Source organism: Prionailurus bengalensis, chromosome D1 (assembly GCF_016509475.1).
Source record: "Prionailurus bengalensis isolate Pbe53 chromosome D1, Fcat_Pben_1.1_paternal_pri, whole genome shotgun sequence".
Taxonomy (NCBI): domain Eukaryota; kingdom Metazoa; phylum Chordata; class Mammalia; order Carnivora; family Felidae; genus Prionailurus; species Prionailurus bengalensis.
This window is the reverse complement of record NC_057346.1, coordinates 1,997,229-2,018,716: the sequence shown is the minus strand read 5'-3', so window position 1 is coordinate 2,018,716 and position 21,488 is coordinate 1,997,229.

Here is a 21,488-nt window from a genome sequence, read left to right as displayed (position 1 = left end):
CCATGTGGGCTCAGCAAGGGGGGGAGCCCTGCGGTAGGAGCAGGAGGAGGGCCATGTGCCACCTGTCTTGCTGCCATGTTTTACCGTGTCAACCAGGTCTAGGCAGGATAGAGCAAGCCTTGGCCCCAGGGCCAGCATGGCAAGTAAGGGATTGAAAATAGACCAGTCGTCAGTACTAACCATCTAAGAGTTCACTGCTGATTTCCTTCAGGGTCTCAGCCATACTTCACAGAAGGGGGTTAGCTAGGTGTGGGCAGATGAGATTGAGGACCATAACCTTGTCTGCCAAAATAGGAAGGTAGAGCAATATTTTTCTCTTCCTTAAAGCCATCACAGTGTCTCTTGTGCAGTTCTCCTTTGTACCCCTTTAACTGGGATGCTGAGTGTGGCCTCGATGCTTGTAGACCCACTTTATGAAAAGTTGATTTCAATAGTTGAGACAAAACTCGCTGTGCATGGGATCTAGGACCTACCCACCTTATCTCCAATGCCATTCCTCCCTGTTAGGATATTACTTGGAAGCCTGAGATTTCTTCCCTTCCTTTTGTTACAGCATGAGAATTGCTACCTTTCATCCTGCGTATCTTTTCCTAAGAAATGGCTTCGATATGGGAGAGAACCACTGAAGGTTCCCCAGAGAAAGAGGGACCTGCAGGCACATTGTTGAATTGGCTGTATTTCTATCCTGTGCCGTGACACAGCTTGGGATTTTGTCAACACAATGGGAGGTGGACATTCGATATGTGCGTGACAGCACTGTGCATTCTCTTCAAGAACCACGGAAATTTGTGGGCACGTTCCCTATCCACCCCTACTCCCCAAAATCTAAGAAGGCCAAATTACTCAAAATATTAAAATCCACATGATGCGTTATTACTCATAAAGTGATACCCAAGCAAGGAATCTTGAATTCTCCAAGGATCCCTGAAATTTTCAAATGCAGGTCAGGTGATTGATGTACTTGGTACTTTTATATGGAAACGACCTAGAATTTTATTTTCCCATCAATACTTACAAAATGTGAAAGCATTGCTGAAATTGTCACTTAGGAATCTTCTAGCTTTCCATAGAATTCACTTTAAGGAATCTTGGGAAAAAAAGATCTAGTGACAACCACAAAGGGTTAGATGCCAACTAAGCCAGGAACAGGGCTGTTCGATGGCAGGGGACAGGCCATGTCCCCAGGTACGTCTGCTTGCACAGGTCTGGGAATCAACAATCTGCTCCAAAGGCCAAGAAGTGATGATTCATTCTGGTCCCCCATGGCTCCAAAATGTCCCATTTCCTGCATACTCTTTTTCACAAACACGTACAAGGAAAAGGGGGTGATGATGTTGTCACTGTCACTGTGTCTGTTAATACACCAAAAACAAAAGTGGAAATGGTGTTTCTCACACAGTGAGGACATTCTGAGATGAGGCACACGAGCGATGGGGACATTCTCATGTGAGTTGCTGGAAACATGATTGCACTGAGCCCTTGTGAAATAATGTATAATAAGACCAAACGCACAGAAGAATGTAGAGAGTGTTGTGTTTGTTCTTTTCCTTATTTGAAGCTAATACCTACTTTGAAATTCTGATGCAACCCTCTTAAATCAAGGTCTGAAAATAATACTCTGCTAAGAGGCAGCAACCCTCTAAAATTAAACTGATAAGTAAGCAAGTGACATATTGTCTCATTTGAAACATCCACAGCTGATTTTGTGAAATAGCTGAAGGTCAGGTTACCACGAGTGGACTCCTCTCTCAAAGTTGAGAGAAGCTGAGTGGTTGGCTCAAGATTACAAAGCTGGTTCTGGCAATACAGCTGGGATGAGCATCCATCTGCTCTGAAGGAGGAGTCCCGAGAAGACCACCTCTCTGACCTGCGTGTGCAAGTACACAGGGGAGCTAATGAAGGGAAGAAGTGGAAAAGGGGGTGGCAAGGGAGGGACTAGACAGGGTCTAAGCAGAGGCAGTGACACAGAGAAAGGCATATGCAGAGAAGACATGACGGTTTTGGGGGAGGATGTAACAGGTTAAATGGGCAGAGGAAAGGAATAAGGCTAAAGCAAAATGGTGCTGTTGATGACCTCCATCTGTCCTATAGGGCTTGTGCCATTCTCTGTGTGGGCTTTGCCTCCTCCGTCAGACTACACAGCTCCCAGAGCACACCTCTCCAGCCTTCGTCACCTTCCTACCGCACAGAGCACAGATTCGGGCCCTCAGTAATACAAAGAATAGGGATAGGAGAGCTGTGATTTAAGAAAGTCATCAATTTCACTAAGCCGGTTTCCTCACCCATTTTATGAAGGTAATAACAGTGCCTCCTGGTTTCTCAAGTACAGGGGTGAAGTAAGGAAATGCCCTTAGAGGTACCGGTACATTGCACACAACACAGCGAGAAAGTTGTTACAGGTGCCAAGTACTAGTGTGAAAGTCCAAGGCAGGGTTCAATGTGACCCGATGAAGTCATCACTCAAAATGGAAACCTTTGTATGAAACGTGGACGGGGTTTGCTCCAATCCTCCTGCCCATCTCGGTGGCCTGGGAAGATGTACCTCCTCTTTTTGTACATCTTTGAGCAACAGATCACACACAAGCTGTCTTCTGACCTTTAGGTGCACTGAGCCCAGGTTGGTAGCAAAGAGAAGTCGTGGTTTGGTGGGAATCGTCAGCAGTGAGGGCAAATCAGGGGGATCCATTCTCTTCCGAGGAAGAAGGCAGATTACTCAGTGCTCAGTGCAGAACAGGAAAAAACTTCATTAGTGGTAAAAGACTGTGTGTACTCATATATTTTTTTTTGATAAATTTCAAATGGCAAACTGTTAAGAAATAAGCCTTGATGGAAAGGAAATAGTTTCGTTTTTGAACTTCTGCATCCCTGTGCTGGTTTCTGTGGGACATAGAAAGGTATTAATGCCTTAACCTACTGACGTTTTACTGTATCATTTCTTTGGTTTCTGGTGATGACTCTTTAAGATCGCTGGTATTAATCCAATGTACGGATAAGGAGACCTAGACTTGAGATAAATTGACTCAAGGTTGTGAGAAGGTTGAAGGTTGGGGTGTGGGTCCAGCTCAAGTTCTAAACCTCATACTTTTAATCAGAACCCTGTAGTAGAACTAGCAATGAGTGAACAAGTGAGTACACAATGAATGAATAATTCTGACACAATCGATCTTTTTTTTTTTTTTCTGATGGACACGATTCTTCTGAAAGGCTGATTATGTAAATCCTAATTGTTTTTTTCCTGTTGGGAAGATAACTGCCTACAGTTGTTTATTCAACGGTATTGTGATGTAACCACAATAACAGCACAACCCTATGAAAATGAACCCCAATTAAACAGCTAGACAAAGGGCATTGGTGTCTCGGGGGCATCAAAGATTGTAAGTAGAAGGATCTTTTTGTTTTTGTAGGGAAGCAAATCATAAACAGTCCTGCCCAGAAGAGTTGTGTTCTCAATACCAGACATGCTGTTATTAATCAACTCTTCTTCAACTTGAATGACCTTTGCCTGCAAATTCAGCGTTTGTATGATCTATGCCCATGGCAAGCTCTCTACATGATAGGAGGGAGGATCGGGGGTCTTCCTAGCACTCACCTTGCATGTGAGAATGGCTGGTGCTCAGAGAAGCTACACACAGCTCAGAAGGTGTACACGTCTTCAAGATGTCCTGTGTGCAGAAAAGAAGAAAGGGTCAGGGATGGTTTCTGCCAGTAGATCTAAAACAATTGGGAGTGTGTGTGTGTGTGTGTGTGTGTGTGTGTGTGTGTGTGTTGGTATTAACATGAAAATCTTGAACAAATGTAAACTGTATGCTTTCTCTTCTGTATTAAGTTTACTAAACAGCTCTCAAGGTGATGGCTAATTTCTCCCTCCCACCACCTACCTCCATCTCAAATTCAGGTGGAGTCACATACCAGTAACGAGGGAAGAGTCCGATTGGGGGAAGGGCTGGGGCTGCCATGTTGGACAGCTGTCTCGGGTGCCATATACAAGGCACTCTGTGGATCGTGCCCCCTGAAGGTGCGCCGGGCAACTGTGGGCCACAGCATGCCGTACACCCAACTGTCTTACTCTGACAACGTTCCTCTTTGACTTGGCAATGGTGTCTCTCACTCTCCATCCTTCTTCCCTCCCCAACAGAGCAGTCTGTGTGGTGGAGTGGCCCCTGGCTCCACTCCTGATGAGCCCTGTGATCTCCGGCAAGACACCCAACTTGCTTTGGCTTCAGGGCCCTGCCAGGAAGAGGACAAGGAGGGCATGTACCTTGCAGGGTGGTTGTGGGAACTGGCGAGGGGAGGACTGTGAAGTGTCTGGTCTTCAGAGGGCCTGCCAGTTTTGGCTGGTTGACTCCTGTGGTCACAACTGCCCATCACCAGCATCCACAGCACAGAGGGACCCTGCCACACTTCAGAGGGGATAAACACATATGTTCCTTAGCTCAGAGGGGTCTCATGATGCAGCTCATTCCTCTGTCCTCACATGAGTAAACTGAGGAACAGAAATGACAGGATTCACCCTCCATGGTGTAGCAGGTAACATTAGCCCCAGAGATGAGAACAAACCTTGCATCAAATACTGGATGAAATTTCTGCAAGGTATTGCAGCCCTCAATCATGAACAATTTCAATCACACATATGTATCTGGATGATTACAATCAGCTGCTAGGAAACAAAGTCCTGATGGATCAACTCATTTCAATCCTCTTCTTCCTAACATGGAATGAATGACCGACAGTTGTGACTCCCAAATTTAAGGCCCGGAAAGGCAAAAAAGGCCCTCATTCCTGAAGAAGGGAGTTTGGTGCTGGCGGGCTTTCCTGGGTCCCTGATGCTCAGGGCTCCCTCAGAGCTGTGCCTCCAATTGTCCTGAAGCCAAAGAAAGGGAAATAAACCTTATGGTCTGGGGACTGTCTCCTTCAGAGTTGTGGTAATGGTTTTTCTTCACCCGGATGGATCCACTCACCCTTGATTGCTCACTTTAAATTCGATTTCTCCAGAAAGACCTTTTTCCCAAACTCTAGGTGAGGTTAGTCTCTGCCCTTGAAGATTCCCACCACCTCCTGAGTACATGAATGGTGTGCTATCTAAACCACTGTGACCTGGGAGAATTTTTTTTGGAGGGGGTCATATTATCACATCATTCTCAGGTTCTTTCCCCTTATGACACTTCAACTGATTACACTGATTGTCTCATCACTGTCAGTACTGGGGCTGAGCAAGGAGGGGGGAGTCTAAATTTTTTATTCCACTCTTTGTCTAATCCCTTAAAATAGGTTTTAGCACACTAACATTCATCCTCTGTTTCTAATAGAATTGTTTCTAACTATAAATTTCTGTCAAACCTGGGTATGATACTCTATACATTGTTTTCAAGCTTACATAGGATAATTATGAAAATCGACTTTATACTAAGCACAGAGAGCTCTTTGAATTTCAAGGGATTCATTGTTTTTTAAGCAATTAAGTTAGAAATCAGTAACCAGTAACTAGAACAAGCTAAATATTTCAAAATTTCTAAAAGACTCATGGGTTATTCTCTGATTGCTGAACACCGTGTCCTACAGAAAGCATGTTGTTACATCAACGTTGGTATGGAATTGACTCAGTAGTTGATATTCCAGCTCTACTCTGTTTGATCCATCAGTTATGGAGAACTGTCAAAACTTGGCACTAGTATGGCAGATGTATTATTTTCTCCTTACACTTCTGCCAATGTGTTTTTAGATTTTAAGGCTATGTTATTACATGCTTAGGGGTTTAAATTATTTACTTGAGAATTGATTATATGGAGTAACTTTCTAGTAATGATTTTTGCTTTAAAGTCTACTTTGATGTTATAATAGCAACACCGTATTTCTAGAATTTACTTGGCATATAATTTTTTATTTTCCTTCAGCTATTCTGAGTCTTTTTAGTTGTGTCTCTCATAAACAGAGCTGGAATTTTTTGTAAAAAGCCATTAGGGCTGTTTTTACACTCTAAATTTTAAAAATAATCTTATTTTTTAAATTAAGTGTATTTTGAGAGAGAGCATGCGAGTGAGGGGGGACAGGGAATCCCAAGCAGGGATTCTACACTGACAGTGCAGAATCTGATGTAAGGCTCAAACCCATGAAATGAAGAGATCATGACCTGAGCCAAAACCAAGAGTCAGATGCTTAACTAACAGAACCACCCAAGCACCCAAAAAATAATTTGACATTTACAGCAAACTTGGAAATATAGTAGAGTTCTACATACCATTTACCTAGCTTTATATTAATAGTACATTGTCAACTCAATTTTCTGAATTGAGTCACACGTCACCAGTTTATGTACTAATCTTTTTTTCTCTTTCAGAGTACCGCATTGCATGTAGTATTTTTTGTCTTTTAATTAGTTGAGCACTTCTCATTTTTTCGTGACTTGGGGTAATCTTAACTATATTTCTATCTCCTTCTGCTGTTTGCACTGTTTTTGCTACTTGGGTTTTTATTGAATTTTTGAGTCCTTCCCTTCTGTCCCCAGCTAGTGTTATGGAAATTATTTAAATGGTTTTCTATTTTTTAAAGCTGTTATTGCAGATATTTTAATAGGGAATAATTAATAAAGTCTAAAGATAATCAGTGTTAAATCCAATCAACTTTCTTCCAAGATATTAATTTTTCTAGGGCTGTAATTCTATCTTAAGCTGACAACACACAATTGTTTTCATACGGTGTTAGTGCAGATGTAGCAACATATTAAACTTCTGTAAACCTGTCTTTCATTTCAGACCTTCCATCTGGCATGTTTTGCTTGTACTTGGAATAATTTGGTAAGAAACCATTGATGATAAAAATGCCTGGTTTTCTTAGAAATTGCTGAATGGTACACTTGTTGGGCAAATACAGGTTTACTGGGTATAAAATTCTAAATTTGCAGTCATTTCTTAGTTCTTTTAAGGAAATACTCCCTTGGCTTCTCCCTTCCTATTAAGCAGTGTGCTCCCTGGGTGCCCATTTCTGGTCAGGAAGCCTGATTTCTCACTGTGTTTATGACCATCTCTTTCCCTTGGGTGTCCGCAGCCATATACATGTCTTCTGATTTAACCCATTTGGGATATTTTAGGCATCCTGAATTGAAAGATGGATTAAATCATTTTAAAATGTCTTTATATTTTCAACTACTTGGCATTATTGAAAGTGATTCAAAATCTTGTGAATTGACCTCTCACCCATTTGGTTAATTTCGGAATCAAAATAAACATGTTAAAACTTCTCTATCCTCCACACCTGTCTCCTCTTACACATATCCCCTCCGATTGCTTTGTGCACCTTTTGGGGGATAACTCTTTCATACTTTATAATTCAGTAATTTCATTTGTGTGTATCATTCGATCTTTATTCCTTGAAGTCTCAAATTTGTTATTTTTAAAGTCTTACAATTCCTTTAAAAAAATTTGTTGAGAGAGCACAAGCAGAGGAGGGACAGAAGGGAGAACAGAGGACGTAGAGTGGGCTCTGCGCTGACAGCAGTGAGCCTGATGTGGGGCTCAAACTCCCCAACGGTGAGATCACGACCTGAGCTGAAGTCGGAGGCTCAGTCGTCTGAGACACCCAGTGCACCTAATCAGGCATTTTTTGCTTATTTGTCAAAATAAGTTAAACACTCAAATGTTATGTTCCCCAACTGGTAATTCCATTATCTAGAGTGTGTGCAGATCTTGTACTGACTGGTTTGGTGTGTGTGTGTTTGAGTTTGTTTTGCTCTCAGCTCATATTCCTATAAACTTGAGCAGTTCCAATTCAAGACTGGCTGGAAGGTGCATTCATGTAGACGGGATTTGCCTTTGTCTCAACCTGGAGTCACCTTAAAATTAAAACTAGTCCTGAAATTTTTGAACAGACCCAAATAACATGAGAGAACAGTCCCAAAGCTTAGGAATTTCAGAGAAGATTTTTTTTCTTCCCTTCAAAACCAAGATGGTGACAGACTCAGTTTTCTTGATATTTTCTTGGAATAACTTGTGTTCACACTTACATTGTCGTTGGAGTCAGAATATTACAGGGAAGTGGAGGGCAGGGAGGCTGTCTGGCTTTAGACTCATCTTGGATGGGCTCTGCATTTTCTTTGCTGTCCCCGTGCCTTGCATAGCCACCAAGTGAGGAAGTCAAGGTCCCCAAGTCTGGCAGGTATCACCAGGATAAAAGCTGGCTTCAGACCTGGCTTAATTTTCAGGAGCTCCTGTTTCACTTGACTGGAATCTAAGGATTCCTTAGCATTTTGCTGACTCATCAGTGCATATTTTAGACAATCTATTCATCATTTTTGTTGTCAGTGGAACTGTTTAGGGTATCCAACTGATAGACTAAAAAGAGACTTCAAGGAAACCTAAATGTTAGAAACTCCTGCTGGAAGCCATTTTCCGAGTTTCATCACACCCCAGGATCTGCATCTGGAAATGGAATAATAGTTACCGATAAAACCCCATGCATAGCTGATGAAACTACTTCACATTTTATGCTTCATTATTAAGCTTCTCAATTTATTAAAATACATCACTGTCCTAGTTTCTTAGTCCTTCTGCAACAAATCACCACAAACTGGGTGGCTTACAACAATAGAAATTTACTTGCTCCTAGCTAAGGACGCTAGAAGTCCAAAATCAGTGTGTGGGTGGGACCAGTTCCCTCTAGAAGCACTGAAAGAGGCATTGGTCCCTAGCTTCTGGCGGCTCTGAGCCATCCTGGGCCTTCCCTGGTCTGTAGCTCCTTCACTCCAGTCTCTGCTTCTGTCCTCCCATGGCTGTTTCTGTCCCTCTGTCTGTTCCTTTTTCTTGGAAGTATGCCACTTACTGCAAATAGAGGCCCAAACTAATGCCATGTGACCTCCTTAAACTTCCAAATAAGGTCACAGTCTGAGGTTCCAGATGGGCATGAATTTGGGGGCACACTGTATAACCCTTTAAAATGGCCTTGAGCTTTCTCCTAAAGGCCAAGTTCCCAACTAACGTAGGGAAACAAATTTACATTGCATCTATCAGAACATCCTCGCTGGCCTGACATGACTTCCCTCTGCCAACCAGTCTGTCAGGCCTGGTTGACCATCATCTTTTTCACCCGGGGAGGAGTCCAGTATGTATTGCTTAGATCGTCTTCCAGGGTTCTGGAGTCCAGGGTCCATCGTGTGTTTTGTATGACCATCTGAATTCGGTTTTCTCAGAAATTTGTCCAAATTCTTAAAAGGACCCATCAGGACACGACAAGCCACACAAAGTGCACGGAGACATTTATGGGGCAGCGAGACGAGCTTGTCAGTGAAACTCCGGCAACAAATTTCATCTACCAAGGCAACTCCTGCATCTGGCTTCAGCAGGGCCTTCCAGCCCTATCATGTGCCAAAATGAGTCACTGAGGCACTTTCCTGCCCTCACATTCTCTCGGGAAGCGTAGAATTACTGATGCTGCTCTGGACGTGGGCTATTATGTGACACTACCGTGCCTTTGCACAGACTTGTTACTATTCTTGTATGTTTGTTTTGGTGGTGGTGGTGTTTTTGCCCGGCACGACCTGACGTCTCACGCTCACCTTGTGATCTCCAAACAAGCCTTCCCGAAGCTGAATCATTCGCTCTTCCTTAATGGCTTCTCTGATCTAACTGCTCAGATTCTTTTTTTCGCTAATACCCTTCCTGGGGCCCCAGTCACTGTCCGCTGGTATTGTGTGTGTCACTGTATTTCATGTCCTGTGTTCATCCTCAATCTCCTGATGGGGATGTAGACGCTTTTTTTTTTTATCCTCAGCCCAACACCGAGTCTGGCACATAGTCGGCCCTCAGTCACTATTAATGGATTCAGCAAGGTGCTTATTAGGTTAGATTCCAGGCACAGTTTATGGGAATAAAAGGACAAATGCCTGGTTCCGACTTTGCGGGCATTCGTATTTCATCTCTACCGACCTCCAGCTGGTCGCATAAACCTTGAAACTTGGGATTTGCCACTTGCTGGCTCAAAACCGTTCTGATTTCTGGAGATGAGGTTTATGGCCCTGCTGTCACTTCAAATTTGCAAGCAAAACCTTTTAAGGCATCATCTGCAGTTGATTCTAGACCAGCAAATGCTGGCTCCTCTTGGCAAAATCAGTTACCTTCTTAGTATGCGAAAGCCTCGCTTCTCTGCGGCCACACGTTCCCCTGCCACTTAGTGCTCATGGGGTCGGACCCTTCTATTCCAACCAGGATTTCATGACGCAAACCCTTAGGAAAGAGCCCTCTTCTCCATACTTAGATCCATTCTTCCCCATATTTTTGCCTGCACAAATCTGATCAAGGTTCCATCACATTTCTTAAAATGTCAGTTGTTCAAGTAGATGAGAATCTATGTGAAAAGCATCTCCCACTACTGTCCACATGCTTTTTCTCAAGAATCTGGTAGTACAGTCACTTCTGTTTTTCCAAAGCTGGAAAGAGCTTCCCTCCCAGTGTAGGACAGTCTCCCCCTTTGTTCTTGCAAATGCCACCATTTTAACTGAAAAGTTACTGAAAAGTTTGGAGCTGACTACAAACGAAAACTCTAGAATAGTTGACGGTCTCCCTGAAAGACTCTAGGATGGGAAAGTCCCTGAAAGAGAGAGGAATGGTGAGTTCTCCCAGAAAATGGAAGGTATAAATCTGTGTCTTACTCAACACAAAGGCCATTTTACTCTTGTCCCCCTTAAAGACTCATCTGTGGACAGGTGAGAATAATCTAGGCTACTGTGAATTCCATTCCATTGTGTCAGACCCTGGCATCCTAATACTTTAAATGGTTCATGGACACTAATTTTCCCTGCAGAAATTGCAACTGTAGTCAAACTTGCTGCTTTATTTCTTTCTAATTTGAGTATTGCACGCAGTCACTGAACACAGGAGTATGACCAGGTGTATCCATGGTTGTGGGTGTGTGTGGTCATTTATACGACATGTGGGTAGGATATGGATCTGGGTGGTTGCCCTCTATGACTTGGGGGTGGTCCATTAAGCTTTGCTATTTCTAAGTGAGTTAAATGATCACTACTACCTTCCAGGTTCTAACATTCTGAAAGATCATTAAGAAGTTGAGGCCTGAACTTTGACTTCTGTCCACAAAGGATATTGACCCAAGGTTTCCTGGACAGTTTCAGGAATGTGTAGGAGAGTCCAGAAATGTTACCTTTCCCCTAGAAGGCCTCCATTCTGTTCCTCCGTCCATCCAACAAATCATTTTAAATATTTCTTGTGGAAACCGAGCCTACCCCCACCCCCTTCCATAGAGCTTAGGCATCACCTAGCGGGACCCTCACTGAATCTATCTCCCTGATTAAAGCCTCTTGGCTCACTTGGCATGTGAACACCTGTGACTTTCTCCCATCCCCCCCCCCCTTTCCCTGAGTCTCATCCGACTGAGTACATCCTAGATGCTGACTTTTTTCTAAATGCTCACAAAGCTGAGGAAAGAAACTTGACCTCAGAATTACAATGCACTTCGCTGAAAGCAGAGTTTGCAGTATTATATTCTTGGTGGCCTTTATCTCTTGCCAGATAGCTTAGTCCCTGCATAAAAGTAGCAATGCTCTAAACAAAACGTCTTCATTGACACTTTCCGAGTCAGTGCTATTTGAACACCTCCCCCCACATAAGCCAATTCTCGTAGGACACTTTTCTGACAACTACCCAGAGGAAGAAAAATATTTTTTTTCCTCTAAGAGGGGAGCTATGTCCCACTTGGATTTCTCCAGGAAGCAGATGGGCAAAGATGTGAGAGCAAGGGGCTTGTTTGGGAGGTGAACTCATAACACAGGTGGGGGGATGGGGTGAGAAATCACGAAGAAGTGGTCCCCAATAGACTTGACACCTGCTGAGGGACTGTAAGCCCATGCCCAGTCCTCATTCCCAGGACGAGCAGAGACCTGAGGTCCCTGTATGTGGACAATCCCCATCAGTTGCTGGTTGAGAATGACCTTGGTGGGGGGTATCTCTAAGCTCTATGTGACAGAACACAGCAGGAAGAGTGGCCTCTGCTGAATTGGAGGAAATCCTCGGGCACAAAGATCCTACATGTGCACGAGGGAAGAATGGTGTTCCTGAATCAGAGGAGACAAAGGTGTCAAGTTGGAATGGAGAACAATCCAAACGGGAACCATGTCATCTGAGTCAGGACATGAGCTGCCCCAGCAGCAAAGTGGCAGATGGCATTTTAGGAACAAGGACATCCAAAGTTCGATTTATTCTTGGTCTTGTTGCTGAAGCATGAAACTTTCCTCAGCCCAATGGCAAATTTTCTACATCGTCTGCTTCACGTAAAGCTGTTGTGAAATGGGTCTCTTAAAAAAAAAAATTGAGGGGTGCTTGGTGGCTCAGTTAAGCATCCAACTTCTGCTCAGGCCACAGTCTCACGGTTCATGAGTTCGAGCCCCACATCAGGTTCTGTGCTGACAGCTCAGAGCCTGGAGCCTCCTTCGGATTCTGTGTCCCCTCTGTCTTTGCCTCTCCCCTGATCGTGTGCACTCTTGTGTGCGTGTGCTCTCTCTCACTCAAATATAAACATTAAAAATTTTAGAAAATATATATAAATAAAAATGAGGAAAGTCTTGAATTTTATATATTGGTCCAATCTGATGCTAAGAAAACCAGGAAACACTAGACTCTGGGTTGACACAGTCCCCCAATCACAGGAAGCAGAATCTCAGAGCACGGGTGACTGTGCAGTGATCCACACCTTAAGAATTCTGAGATTTTGTGTGTTGGGGGAGCGGTGGGGGAAGAATGCTTGGAATTACCTCCTTAAATGCTGCTTTGGGGAAAACTTATCCAAATCTCAAAGGTCAGGAGGTGAGGGATCCACATAAGACACACCTAGAATCCATCTTTTAAATTTTCCAGCTCCCATCCACCCACGGCAAGGATTCCCTAATTGACATACAATGGTTGAAGTGAATCAGCTGCCCCTTTACCAGAATGGTGACAGACGTGAAAAGCCACCGCACCAGGTGCTGGACCAGACCTGTGCCTGGTCCCTGCGGGTTCACTGTGAAGCCTTAAGCACCTGTAGAACTTGTCCTGTCCTTCGTTTCCGCCCTGTTGGAAGAAGACTTTGACAGGAGATCTTTGGTCTCTCAATACTTGACTTACTCTTCCAGAGTCCGGGTTTGACTGCAAGAATCATAAACACAAAGCATTACCCTGCAGGGACTGGAAAGGTCAAGGGTAAATTTTGTTTGGTATTCTGATAAGTGTTCTTTGTCCTCTTATTTGGCCTTCTACCCATCTCCTCACAAGCTTTCTGAACTCCAGTCGGCGTCCATTCCCCTTGGCTGTCGTGTCCTTGCATGCTTTCCATCTGTTTACAGCTCTGTCAAGCCCTCACGACAAAGAGGGGCTCTCACATGCCTGCAGACAATGCACCCCTTAAAACCCAGCACTAAACTTCTATCTCTGCAACCCCAGCACTTAACATGAAAACTGAATGTAATATGTGCTTGCTTTAAAAATCCGTGAGTAAATGGATGTGTGCCTTCTATCCCCTTTAGCTCCTCACACATTGTGGAGATAATGCCAGTTAATTAAGTTAGTAATTGATTATTTTGTTCAAGACCTTCCAGAATCATTGAAAGACATGAGAGACGTAATCAGAGTAGGCAAGGTCCTGCTTTGGTGTGGACAAGTGAGTCTTTGCATTTGTAGATCAAGACCCTATAGAGCTCCTATATGGCTGTGCTTAGGGCTTTAATTTCATATAGTCTTTGAATTCCTAAATTACAGACAGCTCAGAGAAGATGTGTTATTCTGAAGTTCTCTCCCTGAACATAAGCTAGAGGAAAGCAGTGAGGGGATTTGATTCCTGAGATTACTGCTGTTATCAAACATTTACTGAGAACCTAGTATAAGTCAGCCCTTGGCTAGGGCTTGCAGAAAAGACACAGAAAATATCCTGCCAGCAAAGGGATTTCTGTTAAAGTGAAAAAGTAGATGGATGGGCACATCTACGATTCCCCTACCAAGGCAGTATGTGGTATGTGCCCAGTGGAAAAAATGGACCGGTAGTCAAAGATGGGTTAACAAGAGAAAAACGAATGAGTATTACTTTACAAGATAAAAGGGAATTCGTTGTTACCATTTTACTTTGAAGCACTCACTGGACAACATGACCTTCCAGTTCACATGCCTCCGGTGTATGTAAAATGTAAAATAGTGAGCTTATAATGACCCGGCACTTAATACCTTTACCCAATGGTCGGATTCCATGTGCAGACAGGATGCACATGGGGCCCCTGAAAGTAATTGTAAGCCTGTTCGTTACTACCATACGGGGGAGTGCTGTCGGGAAGAAGAACCCTGGGCACAGCCTGACTCTGACACTTGGATGCAGGAAAGGATACTGAAGATCCCTCGGGGTAAAAGTGGGCAGGTCCTCATGGTCAGGAACTTGACAAGGGGCGGGCCACGTGTCAGGAAGGATTAGAAACTCTAAAATAGATTGATTCTGGGTCCGTTTTCCAGAGTAACCCAGTAGAGAGAGAAAGAGTTGGATGTTTAATTAGAGGATATTTATGCACAAATCACCTAGTTCTTTTTGTTAAAAATTTTAATTATTGATCTGGGGGAAGTCATCAGAGCCCAACATATCAGGTTTATAGATGACACACAGTTGACAGCTGTGAGCATCTTGTAAGACCAAGTCAGGATGCAAACTGACAGGTATTAGGAGCCTTAATTAGATGACATTTAAACCCAATGTCCAAAGGACCAAAAACAACAGCAACAAAAACAACCCAAAAATGGACAAACGGGGGCTACGACAAACTAAAGTTTTGCACAGCAAAGGAAACCATCAACAAAACAAGGGGCAAAAAATCCAACTTAAACGTGGGCAGAGGACCTGAATAGACGTGTCTCCAGAGATGACCTACCAATGGCCAACAGACACGAGACAAGATGCTCAACATCATTTCTCGTCAGGGAAGTGTGAAAACCACAGAGAGATACCCATCGGAATGGCAATCATCAAAAACCAAGGAATAGCGCATCTTGGTGAGGGTGGGGAGAAAAGGGAACTGTCAGCTCTTGCGGTGGGAGGGTAAACTGGGCCAGCCCCTGTGCAAAACAGTATACAGGTTCCGCAAAAAAATTGAAAATAGAACTAACGTGTGGTCTAGCAATGAAAATTCTAGGTATGGATCTGAAGAAAATTAAAACACTGTTTTGAAAAGATAAATGCACCCCTGTGTTTCTGGCAATGTGATCTACAATAGATAAGATAGAGAAGCAACCCAAGTGTGAACGGATAGATAATGGATAATAAGAGATGAAATTTATATATATATATATATATATATATATATATATATATATATATATGAAATACACAATAGAAAGCTGCTCAATCATAAGAAAAAAAAATGAAATCTTGCCATTTTCAATCACCTGATGGACCCAGGAGGTATTATGCTAAGTTAAACAAGACAAAGACCAACATCCTGTAACTTGTGTGTGGACTCTAGAAACCAAAATAAATGGACAAACACAACAAAAACGGACTTGCAGTTAGAGAACATTCTGGTGGTGGGCCTAAGGGGAGGCATCTGGAAGGATGGCTGAAATAGGGGAAGGGGATTCAAGGTCCAATCTTCTAATTATACAACAAGACCCAGAGATGTAGCGTGGAGCACAGGGAATATAGTTCATAACATTATGACAATTTTGTATGCTGACCAGTGGTAGCGACAGTTATTGTGCAGATCACTTGGTAACGTAAAGAAAGGTTGAATCACGGTGATGGACGTCTGCAGCTACTAAAATACCATAACTTGGCTGCCCTTCAAAGAATGGACAGCAAGCGAAAAGGTATCTGTGGAATGTCCTGCACATCTTGGAGACAACACTGCTGAAGAGGCATGTGGTTAACTCATGGATGTGGATATTTATTATTAAAGGTTTGGGTCACTTTTCAGTTTCTTCAAAAGAAAGCATGCATCGCCTGCTCGCTGCCCTAAATCAGCCCCCCACCATCTCTCCTTCAGATGCCTGCAACAGCCTCTCTTCTTTCTCTGCAGTTGACATCTTCGCATCATACTCTTGGGCACGTCCAGAAAGTTCTTGACAAAATACATCTCTGAGGGGGCCCCTCTTGGGCGTTAACCATTCCCATGGTGCCGCATTCCCTGCGGGATGAAATCTAACCCTCAGGATGGTGCCTGAGGCAGCAGAGTCCAGTCTGTCCTGCCATCTCTGTCCTGTGCAACATCCCCTGGTTGTCTCCCTTGTGTCCGTTCTCACCGCTCCCCTGGGACTCGTCCCACCGTGCCTGGTGCACCTGCCCCTGCTGGCCTGGGCACCCCTGGCCTCTGCAGCCCGGGGCCCTGTTTTTTCTGCCCTGTTTTCTTGCCTGTTTTCCTGGGATTAAGTCTCTATTCTCCCTGTTGGCCTTGAGTCTCCCTACCTGTTGAGTTTTCACCATTTCTTCACTGGTGAATTGGTGATGATTGTGGCACCTAATACTGAGGGCTGTAGTGTGGATTAAATGAGCCTGTATGGGTCCCGCCTCTCCCCCTGCCTCCGAATCGGTCTCCTCTCTCGGTGAGGACTTCTTAAGAGTGTCCTTTGCTTTTGATGGCAGCTGGGGAGGTGCTGGTGACAAGTGGCCGTTGGTGCACGTGGGGGAGTGGACAACCTAAAACAGGTAATTGAGAAGGAAGATTGATCGTAGCCTTTTCATGAATAAGAAAATAAATAAAATGAATGACCTTGAGCAGCCCACCTGCTAAGTGCATTCCAGGAGGAAAAGACAAGATGAACAGGCCAGAAGATGTGAATGCCTTGTTTGAGCCCAAGTGACTACATCATATGCGGGCATCCCTTCAAAGCCAGGACGCTCAGAGTATAGAGGCGAGTCTGTTATTTTGCCTCAGAGGGGAACTATAGGCTCCTGTTTATTGAGCACTTACTACGAGGAGTGTGGTTTGAAATGATGTACCAGTTGTATTCAACCTTCACAACAGCTCTGCCAGCAACAGCCAAAGAGCCCAAATGTCCATCAGGTGATGAAGGGATAAGGAAGATGGGGTGTGTATAATACACACACACACACACACACACACACACACACACACACACGGAATATTCCTTGGTAATGGAAAAGAATGAAATCTTGACATTTGCAGTGACATGGTTGGAAGGAGAGTGGATTATGCCAAGTGAATTAACTCAGAGAATGACAAATACCATAGGATTTCACTCACAGGTAGAATTTTCAAGACACAAACCAGATGAACCTAGGGGAAAGGAAGGAAAAATAAAAGACTGAAACCACAAGGGACTTTTAACAAAACAAACAGGGTTGGTGGAGGGAGGTGGGTGGCTAATGGGCTACCTGGGGGATGGGCATTAAGGAGGGTACTTGTTGGGATGAGCACTGGGTGTTCTATGTAAGTGATGAATCACTGGGTTCCACTCCTGAAACCAACACGGCAGTGTATGTTCACTAACTAGAACTTAAATAAAATCTTGGAGGGGGAAAAAAAACCTTCACAACAGTCGTTAAAGATGAGGGAGCCACCAGAAGTTGCACTGTTTGGGGTCACATGAGGTGAAGAGGCAACACCGTCAGCTGAACCAGAGCGGACCAGCCTCTTAGCCGGGAGTTACGATTCAGGTGCATGGGAACCTTGTCTTCGTGCAGAAATTTCAAGTGCTTCAGGGGCGCCGGGAGGCTCAGTTGGCTGAGCGTTCGTCTTCGGCTCAGGTCATGATCTAACCATTTGAGGGTTTGAGCCCCGCGTCGGGCTTGCTGCTGACAGCCCAGAGTCTGGAGCCTGCTTCGGATTCTGTCTCTCTCTCTCTCTCTCTCTCTGCCCACCCCTCTACTTCTGTTCTGCCTCTGTCTCGAAAATAAACCGAAAAAAAAAAAAATTCAAGGGCTTCAAAAAATGGAGAGACCGGTTCCCAAACATGCAGCCAAAAATTCTCAGGTTTAAACATTTAGCATAACCATCCCCATCAACTGACTTTCAAAATTCTGAGGACAAATTACCTGAAATACCAGTATTCAGACATGCTCAAAATTTTCTGTTGGTCATTGTGTGTAATAGAAGAGGGGAGAGGAGTGGAGAAAGGGATTAGTGGTCACAGGGTGGAAATTGAGTGAAGGGCTGCTTCCTTAAAGCACCAGTCAATAAAATTGTTACATTTTACGGGTTCCCTTCAAACACTTTCGAGCACCGACTAGGCAAACAGGTGCCAAGGGCTGCCAACTCAGCAGGAAGGACAGCTCAGCCTCTAGAGGGAGAAGGGATCTCTACGTGGACCACAGGACCCTGGCACATGCTGTGATGGAGTGACAAGAAGAAGGGAGGGGCCTTGAAGTGCCCTGGGCCTCTGGGAAGTCTGCCCCAAGGCTGTGATTCCTAAGCCACATCCTGAAGGATGTGTTGCTAGAAGGAATGACGAGTGAGGGGCAGAAGTTGAGGGATTTTTTTCAGGGAAAGTGAAAGGTCTGAGCAAATGTTCAGATACTTGATACGGGCAGCGGTCCTCCAGGCTCTGAGATGCAGATGGCTCTGGTCGCTGTCCACTGGGCCCCACGTTGATCCTGCCCGACGTCCACCCATACCAAGCCCTGCAGAAGGGGATGAGCTCTGTCTCGGGGTTCCTCTCATTTGATGCGGCTTTCTCCTAACCAAGTCCTCCTGCACTGTGCGTATAACGTGTGTCTCAACCGACCTACAGACGAAAACCAAGTCCACCTGGGGCAAATGTCTTAATTACAAAGTTGTGCGCTTTGTGTCTGTGGTGGGCGTTTGTGGTTGGCCTTTCTGCCGTATCTGTTCACCCCCTTCCATAAGCGCACTCAGGTCTTGATTGATTTACCTCTATGTGTACCAGGTGCTTAGTACACAGTTAACCTCTTGTCCAGCTTCGGGAGTGGCCTTGATTTTTTGACCCGGGGAAAGTGACCTAATTCTCGAGGCCACCAGAATCCCAGAACATTCCACTGAAAAGAGGAATTAGTTCACCAGTGGGCATATGGCCCAATCTGTTCCAGTAGAACTTAAGGGAGGTTTCCCTGGGGCTTCTTAGACAATTCCTTGCTTTTCTAGGAGATCTAGGACAGGAGACCCTCTCCTGATCCAGATGATGCTGATGTGAATCCTACAACTGAGCAACCACTCTGCGGTCATGAGAGCCAGCGGGAGGATGAAGCCAATAGACTGAGGCTGGCGGAGTTGGGAGAACCGTCACAGGGAAACAGAGCTGGTACTAGCCATGCCTGATGGCCACACCAAATGTGACTTTTCACTTTGATGAGCCCGTATATGTTCTTTTCACAAAGTGGTTAGCCTTAAAAATAGACTGTCTTTACTTGGAACCAAAGGAACACCTTAGTCATGAGAAAAATGGCTCAACTAATTATAGCCATTAGAAAATGACAGGTTCCATTGAACTGAATGGGAATGCTCTGGTTACAGGAGTTGATCACTGTTACTATTTCATTGAACAGTAACAACTTTCTGTGATTGAGAAAGATTTTTGTTTTCCACTTTAGAACCGAGGAAATTAGATTCCTGATTGTTGCCAAACTAAGAGTAATAGTAAAGTGTACGTTTCCAAGAATTGGCCTTTTAGCAGGAGAACTATGAGCCGAAGTATGTGTGCATAAAGACGGAGGTCTTGGGAGATGAGCAAAACACCTGAGAATCTGAGCCTCCTTTCAACTATAAAAAACCCACTTCCCTCCACTCCATTCTTGCATGGTTTCAGGCCAAAAGACTACTGTAATTCTTCATTCTTCTACACGCCCCCCCCCCAACACCCCACCCCCAATTCACTAAGGGCTTTTTTCTTTGGTTTTCTGCAGTTTGGATATGATGCTCTTGTGTGTGGTTTTGGTTGACTGGTTACTTTTGTGGGTGTTTTGGGTATTTATTCTGGTTAGTGTTTTCAGAGGTTCCTGGACCTATATGTTGTTGCCTGGTAGGAATTTTGGAAACTCCTGGCCATGATGATTCCAGGCATCTGTCCTTCCTGTCATTGTTCTTTGAGGATTGAAATCACACGTGTGCTCCCTCTGTGACACCAGCCCACCGTCCTCCGCTGTGTCGTTGTGCTTTTTCATTTCTGCTGTTTGGGTTTTCGTTGGAGGCCCTCGTGCTGGCCTGCCTCCAAGTTCCCAGATTCTCTCCTCAGCAACGTTGAATCAACCACTGAGCCCGTCACAGACCTTCTGTGTTTCTACTGCCGTGTTATTGGTTCCTTTTGGTTCTTTGTTTGAGTTTCCATCTCTCTGCCATTGTCGTGCACCTGTTTTTGCAGGCTGTCTACTTTTTTTTTGACATAGCCATCAGTTATTTGAAATGCATGATCTCCATTGTTTTATCTTTCATATCTGATAACTCTAATATCTGCTAGATCTGATCATTAGGGTCCTACCCGGGTCTCGTTCTAGTACTTGCCTTCTCCCTTCACACTGTGTTTTTCTAGCCTTTTGGCAACGTTTGCCACTTGTTACTGCAAGCCGGACACGCTGTTTCTGGAATAAGGACAGAGGGAAGCCGGCCTGGAGTTGGAGAATGTGTTTCCCTGATAAAGTGTCAAGCCGTGTTTGAAGTCGATGGGTGTTAGAAATTTTAAATCGCTCTACGGTCCTTGTTTTTGCCGCCTCTCTCTGCGGTGTCCCTTCCTGCTCTACTCAGGGAGGCTGTGTCTGAGCGCTCTTGGGCCTGGAATCCAGTCGTCTTCCACTGGAACCGGTGTGCTGTGATGGTAGGCTGCAGAGGAGAGCGGGCATCCTATAATCTCAGTAAGTCCCAGCCATGCAGTGGGGATGCCTGCCTGTCTGGGCTGTGGCCTCCACGAGGGTTCCTCGTCTTCTCCCAGAGGACAGCTGTCCCCCCATCGATGTGTCCCCCACGTCCCCATCTGCAGACTTCTGGAACAATTCCCACTCTTGCTGTGAGGCCCTGCCTCTCTTGTCTGTGGCTCCACACCCCTCAGCCAGCCACCAGCAGTGGGGTGAGAAAGCTAGAGGAGGCAGAAATGTCCCTGGGGTAAATGGGCGAGGGGGTCACGGGGGGCTTGTGAGCCCAGCTCCCTGGCGTGACCCATCCAGCTGCCTCTTTTCCAGGCTACTGAGGTTTCTCTAGGCCATGCTCCCGGGGAACGGGTACAGGAGAGGTGATGTCAGAGGGACAAGGACATCGGTGACGATTCTGGTTCAGGCTGTGCCCACCCAGAGAGTGTCTTTTCAGGAGATGGTGATGGTAAGCACTGGAGGTTCAGCGGCTGCTAAGGGGTGCTGTGTGCCAGGCTGGAGAACACACACCTGACATGCTCTTCATGGAAGCCTCTGGGACACAGGGGAGAGGCCAGAGGATGAAAACTGGTCCTGTCTCTTAGATCCATGGAGGCAGAATCATGGATGCCTGAGGCTCTGTCAGCACTACTGGCCATTGTTTGCTGAGCACTTGGTGAAAACTTGGTGTATTTAGTTGTGTAGCGATTGCGTGTAAATCCCCAAAGTTT